This window comes from Lotus japonicus, chromosome 5 (genome assembly GCF_012489685.1).
Source record: "Lotus japonicus ecotype B-129 chromosome 5, LjGifu_v1.2".
Taxonomy (NCBI): Eukaryota; Viridiplantae; Streptophyta; class Magnoliopsida; order Fabales; family Fabaceae; genus Lotus; species Lotus japonicus.
The window spans coordinates 9,370,525-9,388,479 of NC_080045.1; the positions used below are offsets into that span (position 1 = coordinate 9,370,525).

General features: G+C 36.9%; 1 pseudogene; it reads right to left on the reverse strand.

The window, feature by feature from the left end:
• Nucleotides 1-302: 302 nt before the first annotated feature.
• Nucleotides 303-2,235, reverse strand: LOC130718746 (class V chitinase CHIT5-like; annotated as a pseudogene).
• Nucleotides 2,236-17,955: the final 15,720 nt, after the last annotated feature.

The window sequence follows — 17,955 nt, forward strand, 5'->3', positions numbered from 1 at the left end:
ACATGTATTTATCTCTTATTGCTTCATTTCTCTATTATTTAAATTTGCATTTTACAAAAAAAATTCTTTAAAAGAAACAAGTTTTCACCAAAAGATCAGTGAATTCTTAACACATTAGACTTCAACCTGTTTGCATTGGATGATTGTTTATTCTTATGCATGCTTAACTATTCGTACCCAGCTTTAATTTTAACTCAAAATTGTTTTCTAATCATTGTTGGTACATAATCAGAGTATTCAATATTTTCATCGAAAATCAGAGTATTCACTAATGTACGTAACACTGATATTATTCAACAATGTAGCGACAAAATAAATTTATATATGATCTAATCAGTTATCAATTATGAAGGTTGAGCTAGCATTATATGAAGCTTGGAATAACATATATTGCCCTCAGTATCCCCATGCATTTGAAGCTGCCAAATGAGAAAAAACACAAGCAAACAAACAAAATATCAAACATTATCATATGGATAAAATCTAAAGACTTCAGCCTGCATTAAAATGCAAGAAACCCATCAAAATTATAATAAAAAACCATCTCCTCTCCTAAAAGAGAAAAATCTTTAATACTACAAATATGTAAAATGAGAAATTGAAATTAAAAATAATTAGAAAAAAGAGAGAGTACATGAATTGTTGACAATGGAATATTTTGGGTCAATGTTATAGATTAATTTTAGAAATCATTTTCTAGAAAAAAATTAAATAAAAAAACAAAATAACGATCATGAATGCCTTTACCAAAGGGATTTATTTTGCAACTATTCTACCATATGAACCTAGCTCTTCTAAAATAAGAGAGTCATTTTAAAGAATAAAATAATCATCATAATCATTAACGTTGACTACTTATCTTGAAAAGCTAATAAAACAACTCAATCAGTGATTGTAATGGCTTACTTTACTCTATAAAGTGAGGATTCAGACTCGTGACAGATATAATAATGAATATTGTTAAAAATGTATATTATCAAAATAAAATTGCAAAAATGTATTATTAAAAAAAATTATAAAGAGGTTTTATTTGGTCAATAATTATAAAGAGGTGTTTTTTTTTTGTCAATCATTATAAAGAGGTGAAAACAAGTGGTATTGTCGTATTGGTTTCTTACCTTGTTTTGAGATGGTCCAATCCTTGTCCTTGCCAATAGCCCAAAAGAAATACCCATTCAAGCCCATTGACCGAGCAAATTGAACCTTCTTCGTTATGGAGGGTCCATCATCATACCCGATCCAAGTAGTGCCCGAATAAGAGTAGAATGACACAGCCACTTCATCATACACAACCTTGGCACCAGTGTCTTTATTAAACACCAAGATTTCATCATAGTCCATACTACCATCTGTATCAACTGCTGGACCAACCGCTTTTGCCCCAACCCCATGATCATTCGGATCCTTCAGCTCCCACGCCCGCCCGTATAGCGGCAAACCCATAACCAGTTTCTCGGCCGGCACACCTGACCTGATCCAAGACCCGATACCATACTTGGTGCTTATGTTAGAATTTGGATCATACAACGCGGCGTTAAAGCCCGTTTCGTTGGCCCACGCGCCATGGAAATCAAAACACATTGGGTTAACCCAATCCAAGTACTTCCGAATGGCTCGAACCGGGTACAACCTAGGCCCATTACCAATAAGCGAAATCATGGAGTTAAAATACACCGCAGAAGTTAAAAGCAAACGTGATTTTCTACTAGTGTTAGCTTCCACCACCAAAGCCTTGTACCATTCCTTTAACTACAACGCAAGGTTAGACATGTCTTTTTCATCTCTCGGCCACTCCCAATCCAAGTCAAGACCATTGAACTCGTACTTTCGCGCCACGTGGATGGTGGAGTTTATGAAGCTCGCGCGGTTTCGTTTGCTGCTAGCCATCTCTGAGAAGAGGGTTGCGTTGTTGCCACCCCCTCCGATGGATAGCAGCGTTGTCACCCGCGGACGGATGTTACGGATTCCATCATACTTGGGGGCCCACTTCTTGTCGGATTCACTGATTTGGAGGTTGAAGGATTCCGGTGCAGGTTGGACAAAGGCGTAGTATATGTGAGTGAAGTAGTTTGTGTCAATGGAAGAGGTTGAGAAATCAGACCCTGCAGGCCAATATGCCGCTCTAACACCACCCTTGGGCGGTGGCTGCTGCCTATGTAAAGAAGGTTTAGTGAATGCATAAGAGTGAAGGCTCATGAGAATAACCAAAAGGGGTATGATGCTTTGGACGGCCATGGTTTCATGGAGGTAGTGAATTAATGCAACCAAGAGCTTGATGATCATGTGTATATATATGTGAAATCTTGCATCTCTCACTACCAATCAAAATTTGAAGATGTGTTAAAATAATGCTAAAAATATCAAGATTTTTATTAAGATTATTTGATTAGTCACGTCTTCTAGCTAGCTAGACATTGTGTTGTTTGGAGGTATTCGAATGTTTAGTCAAGCTCTTAATTATGTAAGTGGAATTGAATCTTGCACTGTAGGCTTATGCCGAGGGAACAAATCAAACACGGCACAAGGAGACAAAAGTTGAACAACTTAGCAAATATTATATACTAAAAGAGTAAAAGTCAATGACTAGAAGGACAAAGGCACCGAACACGAGGGTGTTGGATCGATAGTTACCGTCTTGTTAATTATGGTCGTTATTGTCCCATTGTGTTCATGAAATTATTATCAATTAGTGGATGCATTAGAAATTGTCTATTCCTTTTCATGTGTGTGAAAGGAGGTTGAAGTTGAAGACATTGAAGCTATATATAGTGATCACCACTAAGTACCCACTCCCTAAGAAATGTCAAACGCACCTGCTTAGTGGTGCAGTCTCTATAAAAAAATCAATGGACTGGTGATATGTGAAGCACCGAAGGTGCCAAGAGACACACTTTGTGAAGTGTTTTAGACCACTACCAAATGAAAAGTTTAAAAAACTGCAAGATAATACATTTTATGCCAGACTGTGTATGAACATTTTGGGGCCTAAGGCGAAAATATTGAAGTGGTTTTTTAAAAGACTTAATATAACATATGAAGTATAAATTTTGCACATTATATTATCTTTTAATTTAGTTTTTTCAAAATCAGATACATACTTTCTATTTAACGTTTTATCTTGCAAATAATAAGAATACAATAAAAAATCTTGCAAAACAAATAAAAAATGATGAACAATAGAACATTGAAGGCAAGGATGAAACAATGAAATATTTTGAAACACTTTGATATCAAGTATCTCCTTTGATAATTCACTTCAAGAGAGAAACAATGACAATTTAAAAAAAAAACAATGAGTGAAAAACAACTTGTACAATACTATAAATATATAATAATTAAAACTAACGGTTATGAACAACCACAAATTAATTATATTTTTCAATTTTGAGAATATAAAAATAATGAAAATTTTATTCGTTAATTTTTTGAAAAATGTAAATTTGCTAATACAAAATACTATTACTAATTACTGCCAACTTCTCAATTCCCACATTTTTGTTTTTCTATTATATCTCAAGTTTCAATAGTATATATTATATATGTATTGATTATATTTTGGGGCCTAAGGCAATGGGCTAATTGGCCTTTTTTTAGGTAAGCCAAAATTGATATAAATGGGAGTACAAGGGCTAATTGGCCTTACCTTATACACGACCCTGATTTTTTGGCAGTCTAAGGTTGCTGCAAACATAAGTGTCATGTGTGTTTTATACTATATAATAATTCACTAATCATTGTAAATGATGCTTGGACATTCGAATCGAGTCATGGACGACATTCCGACGACGACACCTTATGACAAGTTTCTGACATCCACAATTTGTGGTGTTAAGGTTATTTTTTATGAAAATTTGTCTTTGTATTAATAATAGAACCTTAGAGCTAGTTCTCAAGAAAATATAACACTCACCAAAGAAAGCACCAACAAAAAGTTGGAGAACCCTCTTCGCTTCAAGGACTTGAGACCTATCAGTTTGTGCAACGTGACAGACAAGGTGATCACAAAGGTGCTAGCTAGTAGGTTTAAGCCCATCTTGGCAAAGCTTGTGGGACCACTTTATTCCCGGTCGAGGTATATTATTCTAGCCTAGGAGGACATGCATACTATACACACCCACAAGAGAGGAGGTGGGCTGGTTGCTCTCAAAATTGACTTCGAAAAATCTTTTGATAGGCTCAATTGGGATTTCTTGCGAGTGACTCTTCATGACTTTGGTTTTCCACCCTCAATTGTCCACTTGATTATGTGGGGAGTGCAACATGAGAGTATCTACAGTCTTTGGAATGGTGTGAAGCTTCCTTCCTTCACTCCACAAAGAGGCTTACGTCAAGCGGACCCGCTTTCTCCTTATCTGTTTGTGTTATGCATGAAGTGCCTTCCTATCCAAATTCTGAAAATTAGTTGTTTATGGTTCTTGGAAACCCATTCACATTGCTAAGGAAGGTTCGACATCTCTCACTTATTCTTTGCGGATGATGTCTTGCCTTTTGCCAAGCTAATAAGGACCAAATGAGGTTAGTGACAAATACTTTGAATGACTTCTGTAGTGCTTCCGAAAAGAGAGTTAATTTGGAGAAGTAATTAATGTTATGCTCCACAAGTATAACATAGAATGTTCAATAGGAATTATCCAACATCATGGGTATTAGTAGAGTGAGCAATTTAGGGAAGCATCTAGGCATGCTTCTCTTGAAGGGGAGAGTTACAATAGAGAGTTTTGCGCCTATTATTGACAAAGCGAGCACTCGCTTGGCTTCATGGAAGAATAGGTTTTTGAACAAAGCGGGTCGGTTATGCTTGTAAAAATTTGTCCCCACTGCTCTCCCCGTCTATTCCATGCAGGCTCTTTGGCATCCAGACTCAGTTTGTGCTTTCATTGATATGAAGATTCGCTGTTGCATTTGGGGTAAAGAGGACCAAACCGATGTTGGAACCTTGTCCCTTGCAAGGATATTTCTAGCCTTAAAGCCCATGGGACACTTATGTTCAGAGCACGCGCCTCAACAATGTGGCTATGCTATAGAAGCTGGTGGAGAGTCTCCTACATAACAGGGGAAGCCATGGGTGCAAGCCCTTTCTCATAAATATTTACCTAACATTTCAGATCTTGTAGGTTCATACAAGAATGGTAACTCATACATATGGAAATGTATCATGAAAGCGCATGATGCTTTAGCTGTGGGCTTAGAGGCACACTTGGGGACGAGTCTTCATGCTTTTGGTGTGATGATTGGCTTTGGTCAGGAGGGATTGGATCGCGTGTTACGTTTGTACATATGTCAGATACCATGTTCACTGTTTCTGATTTAAGGGTGAATGGACAATGGCGTTTGAAAAATTGTATGTTGTACTTCCCCTGAGGCTTGTGGATGAAATAATTCATGTGAGGGTCATGTCTTATACTAACGGTGTTGATCTGGTGCTATGAAAAAGGCTCTCATACTTAGGCTTTCACCACCTCTTGTGCATTTGACATGCTCATAAGCACTGGTGACATTAGTCTGCTGGCTTGTTCGAAGGAGATTTGGAAATGCAAAGTTCCGGAAAGATTCGGTTCTTCCTATGGCTCTTAGGAAAAGAGGCTCTCCCAAACAATTCTAAAAGGATGCGCAATCATCTAAGTGCTGTTGCAGCTTGCTCTCGCTGCGGTGCGAAGTAGGAAACCATGAATCACGTCTTTTTGCAATGCCCAGATTTAGAGCAGGTTTGGTATTCTTTTGTTGTATTTATGCCTCATATAATTCTGCATTATGTTCAGGGATAGTCGATGGGAGCTGAATTATGTTCTGTGGATGGTTCTTTGTCATGCTCGTAACTGGACGTGATGGCCTTTTAGCCATGTATCTGGTTCGGTTGGTGGAACCATAACAGCACATGTTCCACAGTTGGACACGTAAGCGGTTTTCCTAACAGTAGATGGTAGCTGGGATCCCATGTCTCGGCGTATGGGGTGCAATTCTATTCTTCTTGATGACTCTGCCAATTGGACTTCTGGGATTTTCACCGGCCATTACCACAGGGATGCTTTCCTGGCCAAGCTTCTTGCCATAGAGTTTGGGCTTCAACATGTGTGAGATCTCAGATTTCAGAGGGTCAATGTGTAAAGGTCCTAAAAAACGACGACGACGTGCACACATATTGGGCTAGAGAGACGGTTGCTCAGATTCGGGCAATGCTACAGTGCGGATGGACGATGGCTATTACGTAGGTACCTAGAGAGGGTACTAGAGTCGTTGATTAGCATGCTCACGAGGCTTCTCGAGAGGGCTCACCTCGTCACATTTGGAGGGAACCTCCTTCCTAGATCATAGCTCTGTTATGTCATGATATAATAGCTTAGTTTCGTCCTTTTTTCATCTTCCTATGTAACCAAAAAAATAATTTGATGTAGTAGATTAGAGAACTCCAGTATTTAATAGTTCTTATAAATCAAAATATACATTTCGATATCTTTATTATAATTTTATTTCTAATCATGGAATTAATTTTTTTTTTGAAACAACATGCATATATTAAGAAGAAGAAGGCGTAGAGGTCATTACATCATGATGAATCAGTGGAAGCATCGCGTCCAATACCTCCTCAATCCAGAGCCTAAAACCTGAAGAAAAAGACAGTTTTGCTAGACTATCGGCAACAACATTACCACTACGATGCACAAACAAAAAAATAGCAAAATTAAAACTAGAAACTAAAATACGACAATCATCGGTAATAGAGTCAAGGTAGGATGTTCCCCTAGATGTTCACATCCACCTCTCAAAAAGCTCAAATATGTTGACAAGCTAAGGGCCCATCCCAAGCCAAAAGCCTCCTCAATCACGGGAAAGAGAGCCTCCATCGGGGCAAAGGTTGTTGAAGCCAAAACCAAACTATCACCATCACCGGTAACAAAATCAAGGGTTGTCATCACTGTAGAAGAGAGTGAAAAATCAAAATTTGCCTTCACCACGTCCCTATCCGACCGAGACCAAACATTGGAAAGAGTAGGCGTATATTTGTAGAATTTCATAGTACGTTCACGGTTCACGGTATGACCGCTAATGTGGCAATCCAGTGACAAATTCACGATTTATAAAGGGAAAATAATATTGACACCCAAATTCCATTTTTCACTTTGAAAGATAGATATAGAAGAATGAAATGAGAGATATGTGATGTTCTTGAAAAATATAAAAGAAAAATGAGAAGAAAAATGAATGAAAATGAAACTAGACTAGTGTGTTTTTACCCGCGCGTTGCACGAGGAATTTGTCTATTAAATTTGAAACATCAATCAATATTTTAAATTATAAAAAATTTAAGATACTAAGAATGTAAGAACAATCATAATAAAGATGTAGATATTTAAAGAGCATAAATTCAGACACTCAATTCTAGTGCTTTGTAAGCATATATTGAATTAACTAATATAAAGTGATCAAAAAGATAAACTATCATTAAGACTTATTTTGGCTTCCAGATGTTGCATAAAAATTATATCAAAACTTATTTCTCTATGCTCGTTCCCCTCGTATGAACTTTTAATTCTTTAAACATAAATAAATATAAATTATATATGTACTAATGTTTTCTAATCTCCGCACAAAATTTTTTATCACCAAATTGAGAGTTGCCCAAAAATAAAAACATGATATTGTGTTGTATAGTATTGAAATTAAATCAAAAATTATTTCTCTATTAATTTTTTCATGCTTGCTCCCCTTGTATGAACTTTTAATTCTTTAAACATAAATAATTATAAATAATATCTGTACTAATATTTTCTAATCTCCACACAAATATTTTTATCATCAAATTATCAAACAGTTAATTATATTTACATCTAAAGTTGGTTTTAAAAATTAAAAAAATTACTGAAATGATATTAAAATTAATTTTTATGTTAGTTTTAACATGGAATTATTTGTATGCGAATATATTAATAGTTCTCTAGTCGTCGTCCGACACATAATTTTAAATGTTACACTGAGATTAGTTTATGGATCATAAGCCATAAATTACATACATGGAAGTGAAGAGAGATTTTCCATGACATAATTCACTTTCAAGCTGTGGCGGAGGTACATGGGTGACTTGTCCATGGTTAGTCACCCCTGAATTTTAGGAATGTCTTAAGAAAAAAAATTGAAGCAGTGTGAGACTTGAGAAGGAGAGGAGGGAGGGGAAGATTGAGCTGAGAGGAATGAGTGATCTCTATGTTATTTGTGTTTCTCTTTCAGATTCAGTAGACATTCTTTTGAAACTCTGTGTTATCCACTAACAATTGAAATTAGAAATAGATATTAGAGTTTTGTTACATATGTGCCTTTTTTATTAGACGTGAAAGCTACTGGACTGCACTTTTTTTGACATTAGAGTTGCACCTCTTTCCAACATAGTAATAAAAAATATAAAAGAATAGTCTTAACTTATACGAAGCATTTGATAGCATATTTTTGTGTTAATTTTTAAACAACCATCTAAAACTATTTGAAATCAATTTGAATCTGTGATATTTAAGGTAAATATAAACTTAAATTTTAAGTTAAAATTTAGTAATTATTTAATATCAATTTTTATAATCTACTATATATATTTTTAAAATGATATATTTAATTTATAGCGGCTATACCGGTCATACCACAATTCAACTACGATTGATCTAATGAACGGTGAACCAATTCTCTCACCGATTTGATCAACGGTCCAGTTTTAATAACCTTGTTAATCAGTCTGATTATATGAGATTATATTTGTGGTTCTTGCGTTTTGCTTGTATAAAAAGGTTATAAAAATTATGTGAAGGTATGAAAAACGATAGAAAGGGGGGTTTGAATAGCGTTTTCAGATAAAAACTTTTCCCACTTAAGATTTAGGCAAATCTTTTCGGAACAAATAACACAAGGTGCAAAGATAAGAGATGAAGAGAAGCACATAAGTATTTTATCCTGGTTCACTTGATAATCTCTCAAGCTAATCACCCGTTAAGGTGATTTCTTCCTTCTTAGAATGAAGGAAATTTACTATACAATGTTTGTTACAACTGCACTAGCAACCTGCTCAGTGACTAACAATACAATGAACTAGCAAACACTAAGATTCACTCTCTTAGTCTTCTCAAGGATCTGACCAAACTTGGTCCCTTAAGGAAATACAAACTCACTGTTTGAAAGGTTTTGGTCTATAATGAAGTGCTTCTAAGAAAGCTAAGGTAAACACAATAAGAACGAATGAAGAAAGATTGCTAATAGATCGGTTGAATATTTGCTTGAGTTTTGCACAAAGTTTCTTAGCTTCTTTCTTCCAACTTCAGCCTCTATTTATACTTCAAGGTTTAGGGTTGTAGCCGTTGCATGGAATGCTACCGTTGGAGGGCAAATCCGGAACTTCCAGATTCTGCTATGGCTGAACATCTTAGGTAAGGCGGTCAGAATAGTACAATTGCTTTTGTACTTGGATAGCGACGTGAGCCTTATCCTAGTTGACTTCTGATCTGGTGACGCTTCGTGTTGGGACGCGTGCAGCTCAGGAGATCAGAGTCAGAGGGAAGGTTTGATCCTCATACCTTCGTAGCTTCTGCTTCTGGACTGTTCATCAAAACTTCTAGTCATCAGAGTTGGAAGTACTTGGTCTTCAGAGCCAGCTTACTCTTGGACTTCAGAGTCTTCGCTTCTTATCTTCTGGACCTTCAAAGCTTCTGGTCTTTAGAACTTGAAGTGATCTGAATCCATATCAGAGCTTATATTCTTCAGAACTTCTGAAGCATATACTACTGTTCAATCAGAACATAGTGAGAGCGAAAGCATTGGGTTGGCTACTCTTTTTGCTTTGTGCTTCTAATAAGTGTGTTTTTAGACCAGAGTCAGAGCCTGTCAATTAAACACTCAGAGAACAACGTTAGAGTACCATAATTGTTCATATACAATAATTAACTTGTAATCATCAAAACATAGAGTTGTACTACATGACCGATTCTTGGTCTTACATTATGCACACCAACTGTTTGTAAAATGTCCCATTTAAGTTTTGGCCTTCAACAAAGGAGTTTTTTCTTAGGTTGGGCTGCTACTTCATTCTTGTTTTCTTTATGTTTTTTTTTTGCACATTCTTTAGTTGATAAAAATTGAAATTTTCTTACAAATTATGTTCCTTTATATCTTAGTCCCCCCTTTCTGAAATTCATGCCTCCGCCCCTGCTTTCAATTCAAATAATATACACCATTAAGCTACCATTTAATAGTTAGATTGTCCTAATATTATGATGCATCACCGACTAATAAACTTGGAAGAAAAGAGCAAAGTTATTCTGACACACAAACACAGTTCACTGAAAATTTGTCTTTTAATAAAAAAGCATGGATTTAAATATAAAATATGATACAAAACCTTCTATATTCTACAACTAAAAGAAACTACTCACTACAAATATCATAACAACTTTTCTTTGGACTTTGAGATGGGATCAATCCCCTATTCTCCCAAAACTTTCTTTCACCAGAAAAATAAAGTTTGCATACCAAAGATCCAACCCAAGGATAATGATGATGATAGCATTTAAAAATTATCACAATACTTGACCAGACTCAACTTCCTTAATGCAAAGCAACAACAATTGAGGAGACAGACTCATAGAATGAAGCATAATTATCTCATAACAAAGAAGAAAAACCTGATACACAAATGAAAAGAAAAACTTATAAGTCATAAACAATGACAGCTAAGTCCAACCTGTCAATGAAACTGAAATATAGTGAAGAAAGGATTTGAATTTCATCATTTAAGCGTTCTCATCTTATCTCGACTAGCGAATTAACTCAAAAGAGAAGGAACATCAATTAATTAGCCTTCATGCATCATAACCAACTTGAAAAGAAATATAATGAATGATTAAACATAAAAGGGATCTTTGATACCAAATATCTGAGTTGAAGCCATAGGGAAAATCAACAAGGAGCTCCGAACACCTGTAACTTTGGGCCTCCACAATCTAGCATGAATTTTACCAATGAAGTAATCACAATCTAGAGGGGGAAAATCTTATAAAAAAATTCTCACATCGAACCTGAATCAGAAAATCACCACTCACACGAACTTAGATTCTTCTTTCTTCTCTTGTCAATTATTGAGTTCCTATAGTTTCTTCTCGTTAGGATTCTCTTCCTCCTACTCAGAAAAAATAAAGAAATAAAATGAAAACAGAAAATAAGAACCCAAATAAATATTGATAATCCAAAGCAAGAAGAGAAAGAGTAGAGAACTGAATACCTTGAAACTCGAGATGAGGATTTGACTCATACAGGAAGACACCGCAAGCTCATTCTTTTTCGAAAAAAAAAACCCAGGGCAGAAGATGAATTAGTTTCAATTGCAAAATTCAGATTAGGGACATTGGAACAAATATATCAAAAGAGGATGAGGAAAATAATCTAATTACTGAATTTTTGGATTTTTATTTAATTAAGGATTTTAAGATAAATTAAGATAAAATCAAGAAATAAACAACCTAAATCCTAATCAAATCTAAAATTTTAAAAGGTAATAAATAAAGATAGATAAAAACTACAAAAATCTAGCAAATCACAATAAAAACTCATAAAATCCTGAATTAATTAAAAATCCAAAAATTCAACAAAAATACCATAAAAATTAATTAATACTCTAAAAATAAATAATAAGATAAATTAAGATAAAATCATGAAATAAACAACCTAAATCCTATCAAATCTAAAATTTAAAAAGTTACTAAAAAAATATAGATAAAAAACTATCAAAATCTAGCGAATCACAATAAAAACTCATAAAATCCTGAATTAATTAAAAATCCGAAAATTCAATAAAAATACCATAAAAATTAATTAATACTCTAAAAATAAATCAAAGTTAATTAAGATAAAATCAAGAAATAAACAACCTAAATCCTAATCAAATCTAAAATTTAAAAATGTATTTTTTTATGAGAATTAAACTGAGAATGACTCGTGGAATTTTTTTTATGAGAATTAACGTGAGAATGACACGTCACTAAGAACTAACGTGAGAATGACACGTCACTAAATCAGCCTGATAGAAGTTCTTCTTTTCTAATATATATTGATTGATATTGATATTGATATTGATTGATTGGTATGTGGATGAATATAGTAAAACTGTCCAAAATATGGAACTTATATAGCTTATTATTCCCCTCTAAGTGAAATACGACAAATTGAGTAAGTAGCACCACTATAAATCAATGGGAGAGAAACAAGCAAGACGCGACAACGGGGAAAAGCAATGAACTAACTAATGAAAACAGAATATTAAAATCAAATGAGGTCAGGTTTATGAGAAAAGTTGAAGAAGAAAACAAGTATGATATTTTTTTCAAAAGCACAAATATTTATTAATAAAACTGAGCTTGAAAAATAATCTTTAGATATGCACCCCCACAAATAAGAAGTTCATCTCAAAAAAGGACAATGCAACGAAACCTAGCCCCTTTACTTAATAAATAGAATCCACCCTCTAATTAGATTCCTAAAGAAACACCCAACAACAAGAATAATGATTCATAGACATAGGAATAGTAGAAACACCCCAAACACCCCTTTTTCCTGCGGATTTGATCAAATAATACACTGAACTAACCACCTAAAAACACATGACTAACCATAAAGCACATAACCGTGTAAACTCAGTTGAAATTCCTAAATTCAATTTTACACGGTTCTGTGCTTTATGGTTAGTTATGTGTATTTAGGTGGTTAGTTCAGTGTATTATTTATACCAATTCCCTAATTTAGGAATTTCAACTTTACACGGTTCTGTGCTTTATGGTTAGTCATGTGTATTTAGGTGGTTAGTTCAGTGTATTATTTGGCCAAATCCCTAATTTAGGAATTTCAACTTTACACGGTTATGTGCTTTATGGTTAGTCATGTGTATTTAGGTGGTTAGTTCAGTGTATTATTTGGCCAAATCCGCAGGAAAAAGGGGTGTTTGGGGTGTTTCTACTATTCCTATGTCTATGAATCATTATTCCAACAACAAACACCAAAAGAGTAAAGACTAAAGACTATTGGTCCGCTATGGGCTGATCAATGTATTTAGTAATTGGGCTGACCAAACTATGTATTAAATGGGCCGGGTAACCCATGATCCAACCGGATCAAAACCCCAGCTATAAATAAAAGAGGACCGCCCAAGCGGCAGGGACCTATGATTTTCACGCAATTTTGTTAGTTTTCATTTACTTCGCTTGCTCTCAGTTTGTTAGCCCAAGTTGAATGTTTCATACCGGAACATTGGCGCCCACCGTGGGGCCGAAGGATACTTTCCTAGGCTTCGATTTTCACCGCGATGGTGACTCGATCCGGGGCGAACGGAGAGAGGAATCATGTTCAACAAAATGATGTTCCTCCCGATGCTCTTCAGCGGATCATGGACGATCTCAATGAACTTCGTCAACATAATCAACAGTTACAAAATCAACTTACTGATCTCAATCAGACTCAGGGTTTACGAGAGGGCGATCGAAGAATGGCTGAGACGGTGGTGGACTTTCAACCTTTCACAGAAGAAATAGCGAACACCGCCGTCCCAGACAATTTGAAGACGTTAAAGCTTGATTCTTACTATGGCGATTCAGATCCAAAGGACCATTTAGTGTATTTCAACACGAAAATGGTCATTGTAGGCGCATCAGACGCGTTAAAGTGCAAAATGTTACCATCAACTTTCAAGAAGTCGGCGATGATTTGGTTCACGACTCTACCGTCAAGGTCAATTGTCAATTTCACGGAATTATCTACAAAATTCTTGTCTCAGTTTTCTACCAGTCGTGCACAAAAAGTAACTCCGACGACATTATTCAATGTTCGTCAAGGGCCAAATGAGACTTTGCAGTCTTACATGGGGCGTTTCAATCAATTATCTGTTCATTTGGAGGATAAAATGCCGGAAATTTGTATTGCAGCTTTTGAATTGGGCTTGAAGCTGGGTGGTTTGAACAGTAATTTAAGTAGAAAACCTGTGGAGACAATGGCGCATTTACGCGAAAGGGTACAGGGATACATCAGGGAGGAGCAGAGCGATCAGATCAAGAACAACCGCCCGAATGCAGCGGTTACAGGGCAGAAGCAGTAGTTTGAGGCGAAGAAGGGAGCGGTTGCAGATCAATATTCGAAGGGATGGACCGAACATGGCAACGCAGGGTATAACAATCGCAACCGTTATGATGGTCGTTTTGATAACCGTTCTAATTTCAAAAATCGTGCTCAGCCGTATGGGATGCGTGGGCCAGGACATTCAATGACGTGGACCCGTAATCAAAATGATGGTACAGTGTCGTTGGCGGTTAATTTGACTGAAGCTTTACACGCGTGTTTGGAGGCGAATGTTATTCGTTTTCCGCGGCAGCCAAAGCCGTCAACGGGTTATGTGGATAAGAAGAAGTGGTGTGAATATCATAGGATCTCGGGACATAATACTGATGATTGTTTTACTTTGAAGAAGGAGATCGATAAATTGATAAAGGCTGGGTGTATGAAACAGCTTGAAGGGCGAAGCAATTCAGATGAAGCAGGAACTTCAACGAGGCGAACCGAAGACGGAAAAGAGATTGAGAGTGAAGGACAAAACAGACAATCCGAAGGGAAAGCGAAGGGGCGGATTCATTCTATTTTTGGTGGATTTCGCGGTGGAGGAATGACTAACTCAGCTCGTAAGAGGTACGTCCATTCTATTAATGCTGTTTATTCTAACGATTGGGGAAGTTGGGCCACCAATAAACCCAATATAACTTTTACTGTGCGAGATTTTGAGGGAGTCCAACCTCATGAAGACGATCCAATTGTTGTAATGCTGAGAATTGCTGATTATGAAATTGAGAGGGTACTTCTGGATCAAGGAAGCTCGGCGGATTTGATTTATGGTGACGCTTTTGAAAAGTTGGGGCTAAATGAATCTGATTTGTTGCCTTATGATGGTTCTTTGGTGGGTTTTTCTGGAGAAAAAGTATTTGTTCGAGGGTATGTGGAACTGAAGACTGTCTTTGGAGAAGGGAAAAATGCGGAGACATTTGCTATTAAGTTTTTAGTAGTAAAATGTACTTCGCCGTACAATGTACTCATTGGGAGGCCATCACTAAACCGATTGGGAGCGATCATCTCTACAAGACACTTAACAACGAAGTATCCATTGAGCAAAGGAGGTGTTGGAGTTTTAAAGGCTGATCAAATGGTTGCTCGAAAGTGTTATTCAGAAAGTTTCAAGCAGTATGGGCACATAGGAAAGAAGGCAGTGAAAGAGGGGCATCGTGTATATGAGGTGAATGTAGATCAGGCAGACATTAGTTTGGATCCTCGTGATGGATTCAATGAGCACAAGATGACATCAGAGGAGGAAACTAAGGCGATCCAGATTGGTGAGCGAAATTTGAAAGTGGGTGTCAATTTAACTACAAGTCAAGAGAACAGGTTAGTAAAGTTGTTATCTGAGAATATGGATTTATTTGCATGGAGTGCAAAGGATCTACCAGGAATCGATCCGGAGTTTATATGTCATAAATTGGCTTTAAATCCCGGGGCGAAACCTATTGTTCAGTTCAAAAGAAAGATGGGCGAAGAAAAGGCAGAGGCAGTAAAGGTGGAAACTAACAAATTACTGGAAGCTGGATTCATCAGGGAGGTTAAGTATCCGACATGGTTGGCTAATGTTGTAATGGTGAAGAAGGCTAATGGGAAGTGGCGAATGTGCACAGATTACACAGATTTGAATAAGCATTGTCCTAAGGATTCTTATCCTTTACCGAATATTGATAAGCTTGTAGATAGGGCGTCTGGATTCGGAATGCTTAGCCTCATGGATGCATATTCAGGATATCATCAAATAAGAATGTATCAGCCCGACGAGGAGAAGACAGCTTTTATGACAAATCAGGCGAACTATTGCTATCAGACTATGCCGTTTGGGCTGAAGAATGCGGGAGCAACATACCAAAGGCTGATGGATAAGGTGTTTGACAAGCAGGTGGGGCGGAACATGGAGATTTATGTAGATGACATGGTGGTCAAGTCAGAGGAAATGATGGCACACTGTTCTGATCTCGAAGAGGCGTTTGGCGAGCTAAGAAAGCATAACATGAGACTTAATCCAGAAAAGTGTTCGTTTGGAATTCAAAGTGGAAAGTTTTTGGGTTTCATGATCACAAGGAGAGGAATTGAGGCGAATCCTGATAAGTGTAAGGCGATACTTGATATGCAGAGTCCAACCTCAGTTAAAGATGTGCAGAAATTAACAGGAAGGATAGCAGCTTTATCCAGGTTTCTTCCGTGTTCTGGGAAAAAATCAGCACTATTCTTTCAATGCTTAAGGAAGAACAAAACTTTTCAGTGGTCTGAAGAATGTGAAAGGGCGTTCAAAAGTTTGAAGGATCATTTGTCCAGGCCACCAATTTTAGCCAAACCAATTCCAGGTATTTCATTATCAATGTTTATTTCCATATCTGATAATGCAGTTAGTTCAGTCTTGTTGCAAGAGAATAAAGATGATATGAGGATCATATATTTTGTGATTCGTGCTCTTCAAGGAGCCGAAGTTAGATACCAGAAAATTGAAAAGGCTGCATTAGCTTTAATTATATCCGCCAGGAAATTAAGACCTTATTTTCAAGGCTTTCCAATTGTGGTAAAAACTGATTTGCCACTTCGCCAAGTTTTGCAAAAGCCTGATCTGGCTGGAAGAATGGTTTCCTGGGCTGTTGAGTTGTCAGAATTTGAAATCACTTTTGACAGGAAAGGTCTGGTTAATGCACAGGTACTGGTGGATTTTGTCAATGAAATGTCTTCCAGTGAGAAAACTATGAAAGTTGGCGAATGGAGTTTGTCTGTAGATGGTTCATCTAATGTCAAGGGAAGTGGAGCCGGAATAATCCTAGAAGGACCAGGAGGTGTGACAGTTGAGCAGTCACTCAAGTTTGACTTCAAAGCAAGCAATAATCAGGCAGAGTATGAAACTATAATTGCAGGTTTGAAGTTGGCGATCGAGATGGGGGTCAAGAGCATAATGATTAAAACAGATTCTCAAATAGTTTCCAGGCAAATTCAGGGTGAATATCAGGCGAGGGACGCACAGCTGGCTAAGTATTTACTGAAAGCTCAAGGATTGATAAAGCAGATAGGCACAGTGCAGGTCAATTATGTTCCGAAGGAGGAAAATACAAGGGCGGATATTCTGTCAAAGTTAGCAAGCTCCAAGAAGCCGGGAAACAATAAGACAGTCATCCAGGAGGTCTTAAGCAGCCCAAATATTGAAGAGGATGAGACAATGATGGTTTTGACTATAGCAGATTCAGATTGGATGGGGCGTATCAAAAAGTGCTTAGTGGCGGAAGGTTCTGATGTGCTGACATTTTCTAAGGATCAAGTTCGCGAGGCAAGTCGTTACACGTTGTTGGGCGAACAATTGTACAGAAGAGGGATTGGAGTACCTTTATTGAGATGTGTCTCTAAAGATGAGGCAGAGAGAATCATGTTTGAAGTTCATGAAGGTGTGTGTGCAAGTCATGTGGGGGGCAGATCTTTGGCGACGAAAGTGCTCAGAGCAGGGTTCTATTGGCCAACTTTACGAGGGGACTGTATGGAATATGTGAAGAAGTGTGATAAATGTCAAGTCTATGCAGATTTGCATAGGGCGCCACCTGAAACTCTTAGTTCAATGAGTTCATCATGGCCATTTGCAATGTGGGGAGTTGATATTCTGGGACCGTTCACTCCAGCAAGTTCTCAGATCATATTTATTTTGGTTGCGGTAGACTACTTCACTAAGTGGATTGAGGCGGAATCAATGGCGAAAATAACAGCAGAAAAAGTTAGAAAGTTTTATTGGAGAAAATTGGTTTGCAGGTTTGGCGTACCAGCAACTATCGTCTCAGACAATGGAACACAGTTTACTAGCAGAAGTGTCAAGAATTTTTGTGTAGAATTTGGAATTGA